At 49.6% G+C, this 15,518-nt stretch overlaps 1 protein-coding gene across 4 annotated transcripts in view; it reads left to right on the top strand.

Moving 5' to 3' along the window:
• Window positions 1-953: 953 nt before the first annotated feature.
• The window catches only part of IL1RAP (interleukin 1 receptor accessory protein), a 56,915-nt gene continuing 42,350 nt past the window's right edge, over window positions 954-15,518 (top strand). For 3 of the 4 annotated variants that reach the window (XM_026792077.2, XM_005484920.4, XM_014265549.3), the window contains exon 1: window positions 954-1,261. The gene's annotated coding sequence lies outside the window, so the exon portion shown is untranslated. The other variant, XM_014265548.3, reaches the window with a different exon arrangement.

Below are 15,518 nucleotides of genomic sequence, written 5' to 3'. Positions count from 1 at the left end.
CATGCAGCCCTGCAGAGGGATGGGGGCTATCGCTGGCTCTGATGCCTTGGCCAGACCCTGCACCCCAGGACAGGTTTGTTGCAGAGGAGCTTCATGGGATGGGGTAAAATTTGGTCTCCTAGATATCCTGGAATCACCTTCTGAGGATAACTACTGAGGTGTTGAACTCAGTCCAGGGGTTGTAGCCAACAGTGCTAAGAAGCGCTGCAGCACTTTGAGCAGACAGGAGTTTCCTTAGCACCACAGGCTTTGTGTCCAGCCATTTCTCTCTGCTGTCAGCCTGCCAAGATGTGATAAAAGTACCAATAAGGGCAGGTTGCTCACTGCCAGGATGGAGGAGATTCCAGGTGAACCTCAGAGGACAATGAGCTTTCCTGGGCAAGGGCACTCCTACACTAGGGGCTGCACTTAAAATCACTGGCGACATTCTCCTAGAGCAGGTGCTGGCACAAATCTCTGCAGAATTTTATTCCACTCCTCAGACTCCCTACACTCCCTTGACACTGCCCTTGCAATCCATTTCAGGAGCCCACTCCTCATCCATCAACAATTTCAGCCTCATCAAGGCTGTATCTGTGCCAGCGACAGAGTAAAAACGGTTCCACTTCTCTGGGACAAGGTGGCATCAGAATGTCCAGGGAGCCCTGGGAGGAAATTACCAGGAAGGAATCCCAGCACATCAGAGAGGAGAATGGGGAAACGTTACTTTCCCAGGGGGACAGGTGGCCCGCAGAGTGCTCAGGGGCTGCGGCAAGGCTGTGTCCGCCAGCCCGCTCCACCCAGAAAGTGTCCAGGACGTGTCCAAGGGCTCCGGGCCGGCTCTGAGGGCTCCTAGCAGGCTCCAGAGGCTCCGGGCGAGCTCCACGGGCTCCGGGCCGGCTCTCGCCCCCGGCAGCTGCCGTCGGCAGGACGGCTCCGGCCAGGAGAGGGAGCCGTGGCCCCGCGCACCCCGCCTCGCACCCCGCCTCCCCCGGCCCGACCGAGCCGGCAGCAGCGGAGGGACGGAGCTGTGCCTGCTCCTGCTCCTGCTCCGGCCCCGGCCCCGCTGCCCCGCAGTGACCGCGGCGGGACCGCCCCGAGCGCCCCCGGAGCGCGGCCGCGGGGAGAGCGGCGGGCGGGGCGGAGCGGAGCCGAGGGCGCGGATCGGCCACGACGGCGAGGAGGCAGAGGAGGAGGAAGAAGAGGAGGAAAAAGGAGAGGAGGAGGAAGAGGAGGAGAGCGCGGCGTGCCGGACACAGCTGTGCGCTCCCCGCGCCCTCAGGTGAGCCGCGCTGCCCCGAGGGGGCGCGGGGGACGCCCGTGTTCCTGTAGGCGTGGGCGTGGGCAGGGACAAGGGACAAGGGAGCCTGTCCCGCCCCGCCCCGGCCGTGAACTTCCCCGCACGCGAAGGGAAAGTTTGTGTCGGAGAAGGCGGATTCCAGCCCCGGCGCGGGGGGAGCCGGGCGGCGGCGGCGCGCAGCCGGCAGCGGCCCCCGCTCCTCGGCTGGCACGGGCAGGGGAGAGGAAGGAAAGAAGAGGAAGCGCTCGGGAGAGCCCGAGGAGCAGCGCCCGGCGGCTACGGGCGAGGGAGGACAGGTGGGCACGGTGACAGCGAGCGTGCGGGGCCGGGGATGCGGGAGCGGAGCGGGCGCGATGGGGCTGGGGATGGGGGAGCGGAGCGGGCGCGATGGAGCCGGGGACCCCGCGGACCTCGGGGGACCCTGGGCGATCCCTCGGCGATGCCGCGGTGTGCGGGGACCGAGCCGAGCCGCGGGACCGCGGGTTTGTGTCCGCCGCTCCTGCGATGCCCCGGTCCCCGACATGCGGAGGGATTCGCTTCAGTTCGCTCCCGTGGGCCGTGGAGATGCCGTGGGGATGCCGTGGGGATCTGGGCATTGCTGGCTGGAGCGCTACACGCGCTGGGAAATGCAACTTTAATTTTCATCCGGATCGCAAATTCTTGAGCCTCTGATAGCTGCTCTCTGCTGTCAGACGGGTCTCTGAAATGGAAGTGGGGAGAGGAAGGGGTCAGGCTTAAGCCGTAGCCGGGAAATAAAGTGAAAGAGGCATGTGCAAGAAAACAGACTGGAAGCGATTAGATGCTGGCAGCAAGATGGCCTTTGCTGTGTTTGTTGGGGGCAGCTGCCCCCTTATGTGAAGCAGGTTTTCTTTTTTTTTTTTTTTTTTTTTTTTTTTTTGGGGGGGGGTGTATCTGGAGGCAAACTGGGTGGTTTCCTAAAAAGAAGGGGAGAAAGGAAACCATCAGTGCTTCACTATTTCAGGTGTCCCTTTTCTGTGCCAATGTCGCTCTCCCCTGTGACAGTGGCAGTGCTTGTTCCTCACTCTGGGCTGGTTTCTTGCAGTGTGCCTGTACAGTGCTTGGCACAACAGAATCCTGATCGTGGGGCCTTGGGATGTCACAGTAAACTGGATTATAAATGCCCTCTCACATACACACTCTGTCTTTTCATCCTGACCTCTGCTTTGTGAATAGCTGGTTATAGTGCTTGGATAAAATTCTGGTTGGCTTTACAGATCTTTCTTTTCTTATAAAATGATGGATTTTGTTCCATGCATTCCGTTTTTTGCCCTAAGAAAGGCTTTTCACTTCTGGATTTGTGAGATTGCAGCAAGCTCCTTGTATTATAAAAACACTTATCTCCTTCATAATTAAAAAGTATTATTTTCCTGACACTCCATTTTTAACTGTGGCCCTCTCAGGCAAGCAGAAGTGTCACCCAACACACGCTTCCAGGATTGTGAGGTGTTATTTATTAACTCTACTGTGGAGAGTCCATATCTCATAACTTAGAGGGTCATTTATAACAGGTTGCTTTTGATAGCTCTGGAAGATTTACTTGCTGTCTTGTATTCCTTGCAGGAAAGGCATCCCTTGTTTTCATGGAGAGCATCACTCCAGCCCACAAGCTCTCGGGTGGGCAGGCTTGGTGCTGGAAAGGCTCCTGCTTTCTGTCTCCACTGCCTGTCTGTGGTGAGCAGGAGACGGCAGGCAGAGAGGATTAAACTCTAAAATACAGATATTCTTCCCTGGAAGTAGGCAGGGTGTTGTTGCTGGGATCACCCTGTCTGGAGGAGCAGCATCCTAAGGATGTAGGATAATGGGGGACGTGGAGAGTAAGCTTGAGAGGACTTGGGGTGATGGAAGCCTGCAGGGCACTGCAATGACTGGAAATGTTGAGCTGGGAAGGTGGGAGCTGCTGCATGGAGCTGCAGGAAGGAAGGGGCTGTGGGGTGAGAGGCTGTGTTTCTGACTCCATGCCTCTGTGCAAGGCAGAGCTGCTTCCACAAGCCCTGGGATTGCTTTCCATGTCCCTGCTTCTAGCTTGAGTTCAAAGTGTCTGCATTGGATATGGTGCTTGCTGATGTCTGTCCATGGCTCCCCAGAGTCCAGAGGGTCCTCTGATCCCTCCAGGGTGTGGAAGGAAAGCTTGTGTGTGAACACTTCTGGGCTCTCCCTTTCCAGACACTGTTGGTCTGTGCAGGTATTCTGCATTTGAGCATGAGCCTGTGCAGTGGGGATGAGCACTGCCCTGCTCTGGGCCCCAGCAGCCTCATCCCCAGGGTCAGGTAGCACTACCCCAAAACACCTGGCACCACAAAGCACACACAGATAAAAGAGCCTTAAGAGGAGTAGTGTAGCAGCCTGGATACTTGGAGGTGTGGGAAATGCCTCCCTGCTGGCCTCAGAGCTGTAATTTTAGCTCTAAAATAAGCATTCAGGAAGAATGAGGCAGAAAGATTTTGTCCTAGCCTTATTCCTTCAAGACCTGCATGAACCAGATGCCAGCTCTAGGGAGGAAGAATTATATTCTTTATTCAGAATAAGAGTCCAAAATTTGAGTTTTTATTCCTCCTTCTCACTTCTGCTTGAATTTCTCTGTTGGTTATTTTGGCAGGCACATGATTCATATTTCTTTCCCTGTGTGTCCTGGGTCTTCTCTCTTGTCAAGTGTCCTCCCATTTCAGCAAGACTGACTTGGAAAAACTTGCCATAAAGCCCTTGTGACTGCTGGTGTGGGAGAGCCCCAGAGTGCAGGTTGCATTAGCCAGGTGGACACTTAGGAAGATTATATCAGCATGTGAATGCATTCATGTCTTTTTTTTCCCTTATCCTACAGTAATGGGGAGTGCTTTGGGAATAAAAATAGAAATAGGGAAAAGCCTATATAAGCTGAAATCTGTGAACAGCGCCACGTTATCTGGGAACTAAAACACATTCTACAGTGCAGCTCTGCTCTCCTCCTCCTTCCACTCTCCTTATCTTGACACAGCTCATGGATTTCAGTGCCCCCATGAGCAGAGCCTGTGTGCTCTGTGCTGGTGGCAGCCCTGCACCTGGAGGGAGCTGGAGCATCTCTGGCTGGGCACAGTGGGGCAGATGCAGAGGCAGAGCTGGCTCAGGTGTGCCATGCCCTTCTCCCTGCTGGCTCAGGTGTGCCATGCCCTTCTCCACACCCTGCAGGAGGCTGGGGTCTGTGTGCAGGGGGGGGGCTCTGCCATCCACGGTTTGTGGCTGCTTTGTTCTGCTCCACCACCAGCAAAACGTGCGGCTGAGGTTCCCTGCTAAACTGGAACAAAGCAGACACTTCTTTTGGGAGGTATTTTAGGATTTGTCCCCCCCCCCCAGCAGTGCTTTTGCCAGGCACAGGGCTAATCTGATGTTTCTCAGCATCAGTGCTGGTCTGTGTGAGGCTTTTGCACGCGACTGAGCCAGATGAGCTCAGAGAGAGGGCAAGGAGGGAACTGATTTGGGGAAATTGCTTCAGTGGTCCCTGCCCTTTGGGGAATTTCAGTCTTGGCCACTGTGTTTACTGTTTCAGCCTCAGAAGCTCCAATAAGACACATGCACAGAATATGATATTCATAATTTTGGAGTCTGATTTTACAGAAAATAAAATACAGGAAAACGAGTGTACAAGTGTGTGTATTTTGTTACAGGGTTCTCTAAAAATAGTTGCTTGTGAAACAGTATTTTCACTACAAGTGAAGAATCGTGTCTTTAGTCAGTCCTTTGTTAACCTAACAACTCTCAGTTTCATCAAATGGGAATATATCCCCAGGAATTCCTCTGACAAAGGTTTCCCCTGAGTCTGGATGATTATCCAATTACAATTTAAAGAAAATTACAGCAAGGATAATTGGCTAAAGATAGAAGTATCTGAGAGCGTTAGGGAAGGAGAAGGAGAGAGCGAGAAAGTGAGAGCTTCACTTTCTCATATGAGTAAATGAGAATTATTTCAGTCCTTAACTTTTGCAGTGAGTGGATTCAAGGTCCCTGGTGTTTGGATCTCCCTCCCTCTTCCTCCCTCCTCTTCTCTCCCTCCCTCTACTCTGCCTTCTTATGTGTTGACTTGATATTTAGATGAAAAAGTTACATTGATTCTTATGGAATCTTTTTACATTTACATGTGTTAACAAAATGAGGCTGTTAACTTAAATGCTCTATTTGCAGCGGAGAATGAGACATTTCCATGAATCCTGGGCTCACTCGGGGAAGTGGTAGGTGGCTCCTTCTCCTGGGAGCACTGGGAAGGTGCCAGAGAGCCATTAGCTTGGAAATCCCACCCAGAGCGGGGCCGTGGGAGCTCCCTGCCCTGGGTGCGCGGAGAAGGAGCCCCAGGGCTGTGCCTGGCGGGACCCTGCGTGCCCAGCGCTCCCATCCGTGCCCATCGCGGGCACTGAGCTGCCAGGGCACGGTTTCCACCTGGTTCTGAAGCGTTGGAGGCTGCCTGCAAGCCCACTCACATTTGTCATTGCTAGCAGCTGGCTCAGGCCGGGCTGGGCAGGCTGTGCTGTTTAACCCTTGCAGCGCTGGCCGGGGCTCAGGGGTGCAGCCTGGCAGTGCCAGGTCACAGCATGGCACCGGGCTCCCCTGGCTGCTCCCTGCACAGCTTTGCTGAAACACAAAGCTACACCATGAATCATTCACTAACACAGATACTTAAGGAGCCTCTTCAGCTTTACTCAGCCAAGGTGTTATCAGAATTAGAAGAGGGCTTTAAAGAAAACGATTAGGTTTTAATACCTCTCTCTTTATCTGGGAAAGCTGCTGGGTTTGCTTTTGTTTGTTTGTTTTCCTAGCAGTTTTCTTTAATCCCTTGCATTACTGAAATAAAAGTGTGGTGGAGTATCTTGCCTCTCTTAGGGCTGATACCGTTTGTTTAGAGGGACGCGAGATTTTTCCTGCGTTCTGAGGAAGCTTCTTAGGTATTTGATCAATTTCTGTGTAAAGGCTGGCAAGACTGTGACTTAAATGTTTATCCTTAGTGCTGACAGGATGTTGTGGAGTTGTTTAACTGTATATTTGTAACAATTATGCTGCTTGGCGAGAAAGACATGTTTTCTTCTCAGAAGAAATTTTTGTTGGTTTTCTTTTTTTGGCCTTTTTCTGCCTGTGAGTTGTGGTTATAGCTGCCTTTCTTTATCATTTTACTTTTTGTTGTAGATGTAAATAAAGAGCTAATTACAGTTAATCTCAGTGCAAAGGAATGAAATTTTAAAGCGTGAAAAATAACACCCATCTGTTGGATTTGCTGTAACATTTTGGGGTTTGCCTTCTACTTGGAAGGATGCCAAAACTTATCTTGCTCAATTTAAAGTTTTCTTTGCAGTATTTAAACTGGATTTTTAATAATTTATAAAAACAAACAGAAAGGGAAATAGCTTTTCAAATTATGTTTGGTCATGTTCTTCATGTGGTGGCTGCTAAAATGTGAGCAGCTCTAACTGAAATGAGCCAAATTCTGTAGGAACAGGTTGAAGACCTTCTGGAAAAGCATCCAATTTTCATAACAGTGCATTGCATTTCTCTGTTTCCTGCTTGCTGGGGCTCAACTAACCAAACCAGCCCCAAAATTACTTGTTCCAAGGGACCTATTCCTTAAGTAGCTACTATTTAAGATAGGCTCAGAACCCTGTTTTTTTGTGGTGGGTATGTGTTACTTTTAGCTCCATCAGCTCCACTGACTGTTGAGCTCAGGGAATTAATCTATACTTTGCACTCATATGTTATCTTTCATCTCAGCATCTCTAAGCACTTTAGAGATATTAAGATGCACTGCTGTGGTGTGAGATGGGGAGAGGCTGTTCTAAATGTGGCTGGGGAAACAGAGGCACAGATTTCAGAAGCCTCTGCTAATGCACTTAGTTCAGGGGCCAGCCATTTATAAGTTCTCTAATGCCTGATTATCAGGGAGGCACTGCACTTCTTCATGCACTGCATTTGGTGATTGATGCCTATATACAGATTTCATGTTTATTAGCCAGAAACTCATATTTCTACTCTAAACTAGAGACTGTTTTAAAATCTTCAACCTTAGAGACTTACAGGAGCCTAGTAAATGGCAGTGTAAGAAGTCCAAATTCCTAGTTATTTTTTGGCAGGTTAGTCCTGTTGCAAAAAGTAAAACCTCACCTCCCTCCCACCATAGTAACATCCAGAGCCCCACCTACATGAATTTATTAGCAATCTGTTGAGTCAAAGCTCTGAGATGTGTAAAAAATACTTAATTTGTCAGTGAGAGCCGTGCAAATTCGCTCTAATACAAATAATTTGATTTGTTCTGTTGAGAAATTGCCCCTCTCCCCTCAAGCACAGATACCTCCCAGGCCTTGTTTTCAAGAAGGGATCTGGGTAGTGGGAGGAAGATGTTGCTGCCCAGCTGGCAAGCTGTGCAGGTCTTGAGGGCACCCAGCCTCTCTGAATGAACACAGATGTGCTGCTGCATCCCAGAATGTGTTACTGCAGCAAATTGTGCTGGTTGCATTTGATTTGAGCTGATGTGTTGGGGTGACTGAAGGACAGAGCTCAGACTCCACCGGAATAACATCCCAATGGACTGGGATGGGACTTCCCCCATATCCATTCTCTTGAAGAAACAGCCCCAGTGCATTTACCTTTCTCCTCCTTCCTTGTCCTGTCTCAGGTTGCTGTGTGGAATTTTGGGAGCCTGGTTAGCTCTGGTTCCTTGGGAGGTTTCACACACACAGACTGCTGACCCCATGGAGAGACAGAAACGCTTTTCTCCAGGCTGGCTGTGTCTTCCTTTTCTCCCATTGCACAGGGGAGCTGTACCTTGCATTTCAGCCCTCTTGAATAGTCCAGGAGGGTCATGTTTCTCCCTTAGAAATGTTTTTTGCCCCCTTATCTGTCAGGTGCAGTGACTCTGTAGTTGCTGACATGAAGTGTCAAAGAGCAGAAGGGAAACTCAACCCAGCTGTGTTGGTTTTTGCATGGCCCTGTCTCCCTGTGCTGTTGGTGGGAAGGAGGGGAGGGGCTGGGGGAAAAAAAGGTGTTTTAAGGGCTTTCTTTCCTCATTATCCTCTTCTGGCTCTGCTAGTAATGAATTCACTTTGTACCTCTAAGCTGAGCCCGTTTTGTCCTTGGAGTGGTTTTTTTCCTGGTCCTTATCTAAACTCATGAACCCTTAATTAGTTTCTCCTCTCTCTGCCCAGCTGTGGCACAGGAGGGGAGGGTGAGTGAGCAGCTTTTGTGGGTGCCTGGCACTGGGCCAGAGTGAAACCATGGCACCAACTTCCTAAAGATGCTCAGTGATTGCTTCCTCTCAGTGCAAAGATGGGAGCCAGCCCAGGGCTGGGGTCAGCGCAGATTTGAGAATATGAAGGCATCTACTTCCTGGCATTGAGGTTGCTCGGACATGAACATTTCAGAGGCTTTTCAGATTTTTGGCTCTTTGCAGCAGGACTTCAGTGCAGAGCAGCATTTCCTTGTGTCTCTACACCTCGTAGCCTTTGGAAATGTCAGCAGTGCATGTATTGCCTTTTGTTTGTCATTCAGCTGGAGAAATGAATTCATTGCCCTTGTGAGATCAATCATATTCTCCCCAAATAATTAATATTGATGACAGTCACAGCATACTGCTGCCTGCAGCTCCATCTCAGCTTTCCCACTGTGTAGGTGCTGTGGGTCACAGAGCAGACTTTCTCACAGGAGGCTTCTGGACTTCAAATTTCAGGGTGCTGTTCTTTGAAGGTTGAATTTCAAGATGCACTGATGGGGCCAGTGCAGGCAGAGCCTGAGCAAGTTCCCTGTGATGGTGCAGCCAAATATTTGCAGAGGGAAATGTTAGAGACATGGGGAGCAAAAGGGAATACACATCACAGGGGGTGAAGGATTGTCTCAATCTTGTTTCTCTTCTCCTCCTTTTTTCTGCGTGTACACAGCTTTTTCCAGTCCCCTTTGCAGAATGCAGCTATACTCTGCTGGCCAGAAGGGGACAGGTATGCAATAGAAAGCTGCTCTGAGAGTCACCAGGAGGACCAGGTGGGTGGGTTGGAAATGTGGAGGGCTGGAAGAACCTCCAGAGAAATGCTTTTAAGTGAGGTGCTTACTTGGGGGAGGCTGGTAGCTCCTGGGCCTTCTATTTTTATATTGCTTTAAATTGATTGATGTGTAAAGCACACTTGGAGCAGCCTATCTGAGCTGCAGGACAGGGATTGAAGCATCTTGATGTCTTATTCTTGTTTGCTTTTACTTGTAAGGTTAAATGGGATTAAATTAACATGATTAATATAAGTACCAGGTGTGGAAATGCTGTGTGGCCCAAACTTGAAAAAGAAAAACTATTCTGACTGGCTTTTACCCTTGAATATTTTGCTCATCCCAGGATACCCAGAGTCACTTGAGGGAATCATTCCTCAGGGGGAGCTGGGCTTCCCCACTGGCAGCAGCACAGGCAAAGCTGGTAGTGCTGGAGACATTGAGGAATCTGTGGCACCACGGGAAAGCAGATTCCTGGGAAGGGAAGGGAGAGACATTGATGTGCTCTGGAGCATGGTGATGCTTGGAGGAATTTTGCCTGTTGTGTCCCTCTCTGGAGGAACAAGAGGGGAAGGATGTTGTCTGAATATGGAGCAGCCACTCTGGGAATCTGGTGCTCAAGCACTTAGTGGGAAGGAGATGAAGGAGCAGGTATGTAGCTGCCAGCAAGGGCTTGAACTTAAGAGCAGAAACTCTTGGAGTGATTTTGGCACTGAGAGCCTGTTGCAGGTGGTGCTGAGCAGGGCTGGGTGCAGCCCCTGGTGTGACACGGGAGCAGATGGACATTGGGGCTGCAGGGCACTGGCTGGACCAGGCTGGGCTGGCCAGGAGACGCCTCCTGGGAAAGCTGCTCTGGGTTTGAGAGTCCTGGGCCTGTCCTGAAAAGGCATTCAGCCCATCTGAAAACCTGCTCAAGTCTGCATTGTGTTCTCTGGATTTGGAGACTCGTGCTGAGCTGGCTGGGGCACAGTGTGGATGTGCTGCTGTGCTCACTGGGGCAGTGGAACACCCTCCCAGGGAGGGCAGTGGTGCTGCTTGCATTGTAGAACCATTGCAAAGGTCAGGAGGAGAATGTATAAATTAAATCCTTGTTCTCAGATGTCTCCAAGTGTTCCATGAAAAATTGGAATTTTTCCACTGAGGGGGGATCTCACTTTGGATTCCTTGGGTCTTCTCAGGTCTTTGGGCCACACTGATTGCAGATTTCCATTTTTCTGTGCAAAGATTGGTTTTTCTCAGTTTATTTTGTGGCAGCACAGTATTGTGTGTGTTTCTCAGAACTCTCCCTTCACTATAACATAGCTGTCCAAAATAGAAGCATTGTGTCTGTCTTCATGGAAGATCTCAGCTCTCTTTGAAGCACTGCTGGAAACTTTTCATTCCTTGGCTATTCACACATAAAAAATAGACTATCTTAGCTGGATACCTTTTGCTTGAGCACAGAAGTGCTCTTGTAGCTCAGTGTTTGAACTGCTCAGTGGCCAGCGTGGATCCATTTGTAATCCATGCTGTTTGATTTTATAGCTGTGGCTCTGCTTGCCCCTCTCCAGCCCACTCCACAGATCTCTAGGCAATAGTCCCAGCTGCCTGTTTGACTTGTCCAGGTGTGCATATTTTGTAGAGGTGACAGAGAGCTCATTTATTTTGGCTGTATGAAATGTAGTGTGCTCTGCCTGCTAAGTTGGTGGCAGAGCATACTCAGTGGCACCCTGGACTCCAGCAGAGCAGTGTGCAAAATCTGTAGCATTTCTGCTTTTCCAGGTCCTGAGAGGACCCCAGGAGAACTGCAAAGGGAAGAAGGGTATTACAAATTTATTCAGGTATATTTTCAAGCTTCCCCTCCACTTCTCTCCACATGCCTAGATTGCACTTCTTTCTTTTGTCAGGGTGAAAAAAAACCTCTGAGTTCTCATTGTTAGCATTAAATCTGCTGAGCCAAAAGGATGCCAGGAGATGGTATGTAAGTGCCAATAGCAAATCACAAATTCCCTGCCTGGAAATCTCACCTCCATGTCCCAAACATTGGCACTGGCAAATCTTGCACTACCAAGGAAGCTCCCAGGGATGACTCACTGTGAATGAAAGTCTCCACACTTTTTCCCAAGCCTCTGAGCTTGAGGGGAGGCTGCTGCCAGCCCTGCCCTGGGGAGCCCTTGGTGCTCCTGGAAGGGCAGCCTTGCTTCTGCAATTTGTGCTGCTCTGCTGAAGGAGAAATAGCTTGGGATCACCTCCCACGGTGACTCTGGAGCATCAATGCTGAGCTTGTTCATCCCCATGTTGGGGATTCTGTAAAATGTCATTATTAAAAAGCCATCAGGCTACAGCCCTTGGCCTGGATGTGCAGGCAGGGAGCCAGGGAAGGGCCATGGTGGGTGACAGGCAAAGGGAGCCAGCTTGGATGCCTGGTGTCGTGTCCTGAGCTGGCTGAGCCACTGGTTAAGAAGACTGTTCTCAGATTTTCTTGTTGTGTGTTTGGTTTTGGTTTGGTATTTTTGTCCTCCAGGGTACTCAGTGTACTGTAAAGCTGTGTGCCAGTGGCCAGGTCTGGCCAAGCAAGGCAGGAAATCCTTTGTGCTGGTGACAGGAGACACCTCTCACCAGGGCAGCTTTCCATCTGACCCCCACTAGTTTAATTCTTGTTCCCCTCTGCAAAGCAGGTGTATAATATCTGCTGTGATTCTAGCTGGTTAAAAGCTTTCAGGCTGCCCAAATTTCAGCATTTCCTGTGGTTCTGATGACATAAATGACTTTTGTAATAGAAAAATTTCAGAAAAAAATTCCTCTCAGCCTGCTGTGATGACAGGCAGGCGATGCCTGGTGAGTGCAGCCACCCTGGCACAGGTGGGACTCCAGCACTGATTTTGCAGGTCCTGCATTAGATGTATCACCAGTAGATGCAGTGACTGGGTCACACCTATGGCTCCTGTGATATCCCTGATTGCAGGGCAGGCTTCAGCTATGCTTGATCCCTGCTGAAATGTGACTGGCTGTTTGGGAGCTGCTGCTGAGACAAATTGGGCTCCCTGCCCTCAGGAGAGATGTGAATATTTTATCCAAGGACAGCGCTGGGCCCTCTGGTCACTGTGCTGTGTTTGAAGTGATGAGTGTGGCGTGGCATGCACGAGAGCAGGGAGAGTGCTGCCAGCTGCTCTGTGTGCTCCTCATCACGCTGCTCTGGATCCCTCCCTGCTCTCTTCCTGGGAGCTGTCTGGGGATGAAAATTGCCATTAATGTGGTTGTTCCTGCTGGGCAGTAAAGGCTGGACTTCCAAGAGCCGTGCCCTGTCTTCCTGCCTGGGTGTCACAGTCTGTTCCTCTGGAGGGCTGTCCCTGGCACTGACCAGTTCTGGGTAGGACACAGTGGGACCGTGGGCACCACAGCAAAGGGCAGTGCCAGGCAGTGCCCACGTGGCCTCTGGAGGAGATGCAGGCTCAGAGAGACACTGTGCAGGCTAAGTGGCACCAAGATGGTTTATGCTACAGTAATTCCTCCTTTTGTCTGACTTACTCCTGCACATACTGCAAAGCAAAAGTGTTTCCTGGGGGTCTGAAGGGCCTTTTCCCATTTTCCATTAGTGTTTTTGCTGTTACTTTTCTGCAGCTGCTTTTTCAGGCAACCCTTTGTCTGCCTTTTGGATTCTTTGAATTTACTTGAACTGTGCATCTATTTTTCCCTGTAAGAAAACCCAGCAGACTCATGGAGCAGCCTGCTGCAATGCTGCAGTGGGATGGTGCAGGGACCCAGGGCTTGTGAGCACCCTGTTGAGTGGGAGCAGAGAGCTGAGCCCCTTTCCTGAGCCCCAGCTCTGCTCTGAGCCCACCAATCAACCTCCATCTCCAAATTCTTGTGGCATAGAACCAAAGCATTTCCCAAGCTAGCCCACTCTGGATTTTGCCAGCCTTCCCATGTCTGTGTCCCATTTTTGGGGGCTCTCAAATGCTTTTGAGTTGGGACAGAATTACAGAGAGAAAATACTATGCAAAACGTGCTTTGGCTGAAATTTTTTATTCCTCTTTCAGAAACTGCTTTATTTTATACTCCCTTTCAGTCAGAGCACTTAGTGGCAAGGTTCTGAAGGGCGCTTTTGTTCTGCAGGCCCTCGTGTGACTTCTCCATGAAAAGCAAAAAACCTATCAGCTCTCATAGAGGCTTCTGGTTAGCAGGGACAAAGGCATTTTTCCTGGAAAATGCAGCATTTTTCTGTAGAATTGGTACAGTGTCTTTGAGAATAGGTGTGCACTAGTTACTCTGAGTGCAGTTCTCTTTGTTAATTACTTGACATCTGTCTTTGCTTTTATAATTGCTGATAGAGTGTGTGGGCTTTGCAGAGTCCATGCTGTTAAAGGCAGGAGGGATTGATGCCTTGCTGAGGTCTCTTTGGCAAGGGTGTTTTGTTAAAAGGTGTTTTAAATAAAAATATTAATTTTTTTTTTCTGACAGAAAGGCCACTTGTGACCAGTATAAAATGAAAAAAATTAGACTTTCCACCACCCTTAGTGGTAAGAGCATGAGACACTTCCATGATTGTGCTTCCTCCCACTTTTCTTTGCTCCTCAGTAGACAGAAGGTGAAAGTTTGTAGTAAAAAGTGCTCTGGAAGGAAAAGGGAACAATTTCTGATTTGAAACAAAGTGAACATTTCAAGTGAAGTTCCTTAAAAAAACTCTAGCAAGGGCTGTGATGGATCATTTCTCTAACCGCTCTATGAATTATTATTAAAATGTTAATTTATGGAGACATTAAGAGCACCTCAGAGTATATTGGTCTCGTGAGAAGTTCCTGGAGTGCTGAGGATGTATCAGAGCTCTCCAGCTGCCTCCTGGCTGCTCTGATTGCCTGCTTGCTAGCTGCAGTGTGATTTCTGAGCTGGTAGGCTCTCCTGCTCACTGACTTTATTCTCCTTTTACTTTTATTTGCACTGGGTGGATGCAGCTGGGAGGAGCCTTCTGCTGCAGCCTGGGTTTGCACTCCCTGGCCTCTGGCTCCTTTGGTGTTTGGTGCAGTTCTACGGGATTGCACAAGGAGTTCATCAGACAGCGCTGGAATTGCATCACAGGCAGGAAAAATGGCAACACGCTCTGTCCTGTCACGAAACACACAGGCAGGTTGCTGGGAAAGGTTGACAAAACTCTTCTGTTCCTGGCAAGACCAGGGTGGGTTGTGGTCCTGTGGTTCTTTGGGGCATTGCAAAACCCACCCCTCTCTGCAGCAGGATGCTCTTCTCCTGTGTCACCACAGAACTGCTGTGGGAAGACCTTTTTATTTGGGGGGATATCACAGGTTTGGGGCTGTTTGGGTTTTGGAATATTTTTGAGTAATCCCGGAACAGGATTTTTGAGTAATCCACAGGAACAGAGCTGAGCTGGCAAACTGTGGCATGGTCAGGGCATCCAGGAGGGTGTGATGGCTCCCCTTGACCAGCCCTTGACTCTGTGCCTGTCCCTGCCATGGTCCTTTGCATTTTGTGTAGAGTAGGAGCAGCCAGGGCTGTGGTCAGCTGTGTCCCCTCTCTGTAATGGAGAAGTTGCTGTAATCTGACAGGCCCTGTGTCTGTCTGTCTCCACTGATAAGATCTCTGGAAAGCCTGGAATGAACCAAAAGTAAATAATTCTGTGTGTGAGGCTCCTGATTTTATAGCTGGGTAGAGCAAGAAAAAAAGGATTTTCCTGCTAGTAGGCAGAGCATGGAAATCTTGGATACCTTGCTCATGGGAACCTGGTGGCTCTGTGAGACAGTTGAAAGGAGCATGTTCCTGTGAGCACAGCTAATGGATGTAAATATTAGCTCACTGCAGAGTTCATGTATCACCCAGTGAAATGTAGTAGTTTATTTTGGCCTCAGGCCACGCAAATGGCCTTGCTCAATACAAGGGAAACTCATCCAAAGTCCGTAGTGGTTCCTGCTTGCTTCAGGGCTGAATTCAGTCTGATTTGTGCAAAACGCAGGAGAGAGTAGCTGGAAAATAAGGGTGAGTTAGGACACGCTGTGCAGTTAGCTAATGACAAATGGAGAGGGAACCATGAGGGATCTGGATTATGGGAATGATTCCCTGCCACTCTTTACACCCCCTTTCTTCAAGCATCTCAATTACCAAAAGTTCCTTAATTCCTACCAGGAGTGCAGCATGCTGGATCTTGCTGTCCAATCTGATGGCATAACAATGTTTTATCTTTCTTCAGCATTTCCAGGTGGTGGGAGTACTTAATATTGTTTCTTCCCTATGGAGTCTTAAGTAACAT

This window comes from Zonotrichia albicollis, chromosome 9 (genome assembly GCF_047830755.1).
Source record: "Zonotrichia albicollis isolate bZonAlb1 chromosome 9, bZonAlb1.hap1, whole genome shotgun sequence".
In the NCBI taxonomy this organism is placed as follows: domain Eukaryota; kingdom Metazoa; phylum Chordata; class Aves; order Passeriformes; family Passerellidae; genus Zonotrichia; species Zonotrichia albicollis.
This window is presented reverse-complemented; position numbering and strand designations above follow the sequence as displayed.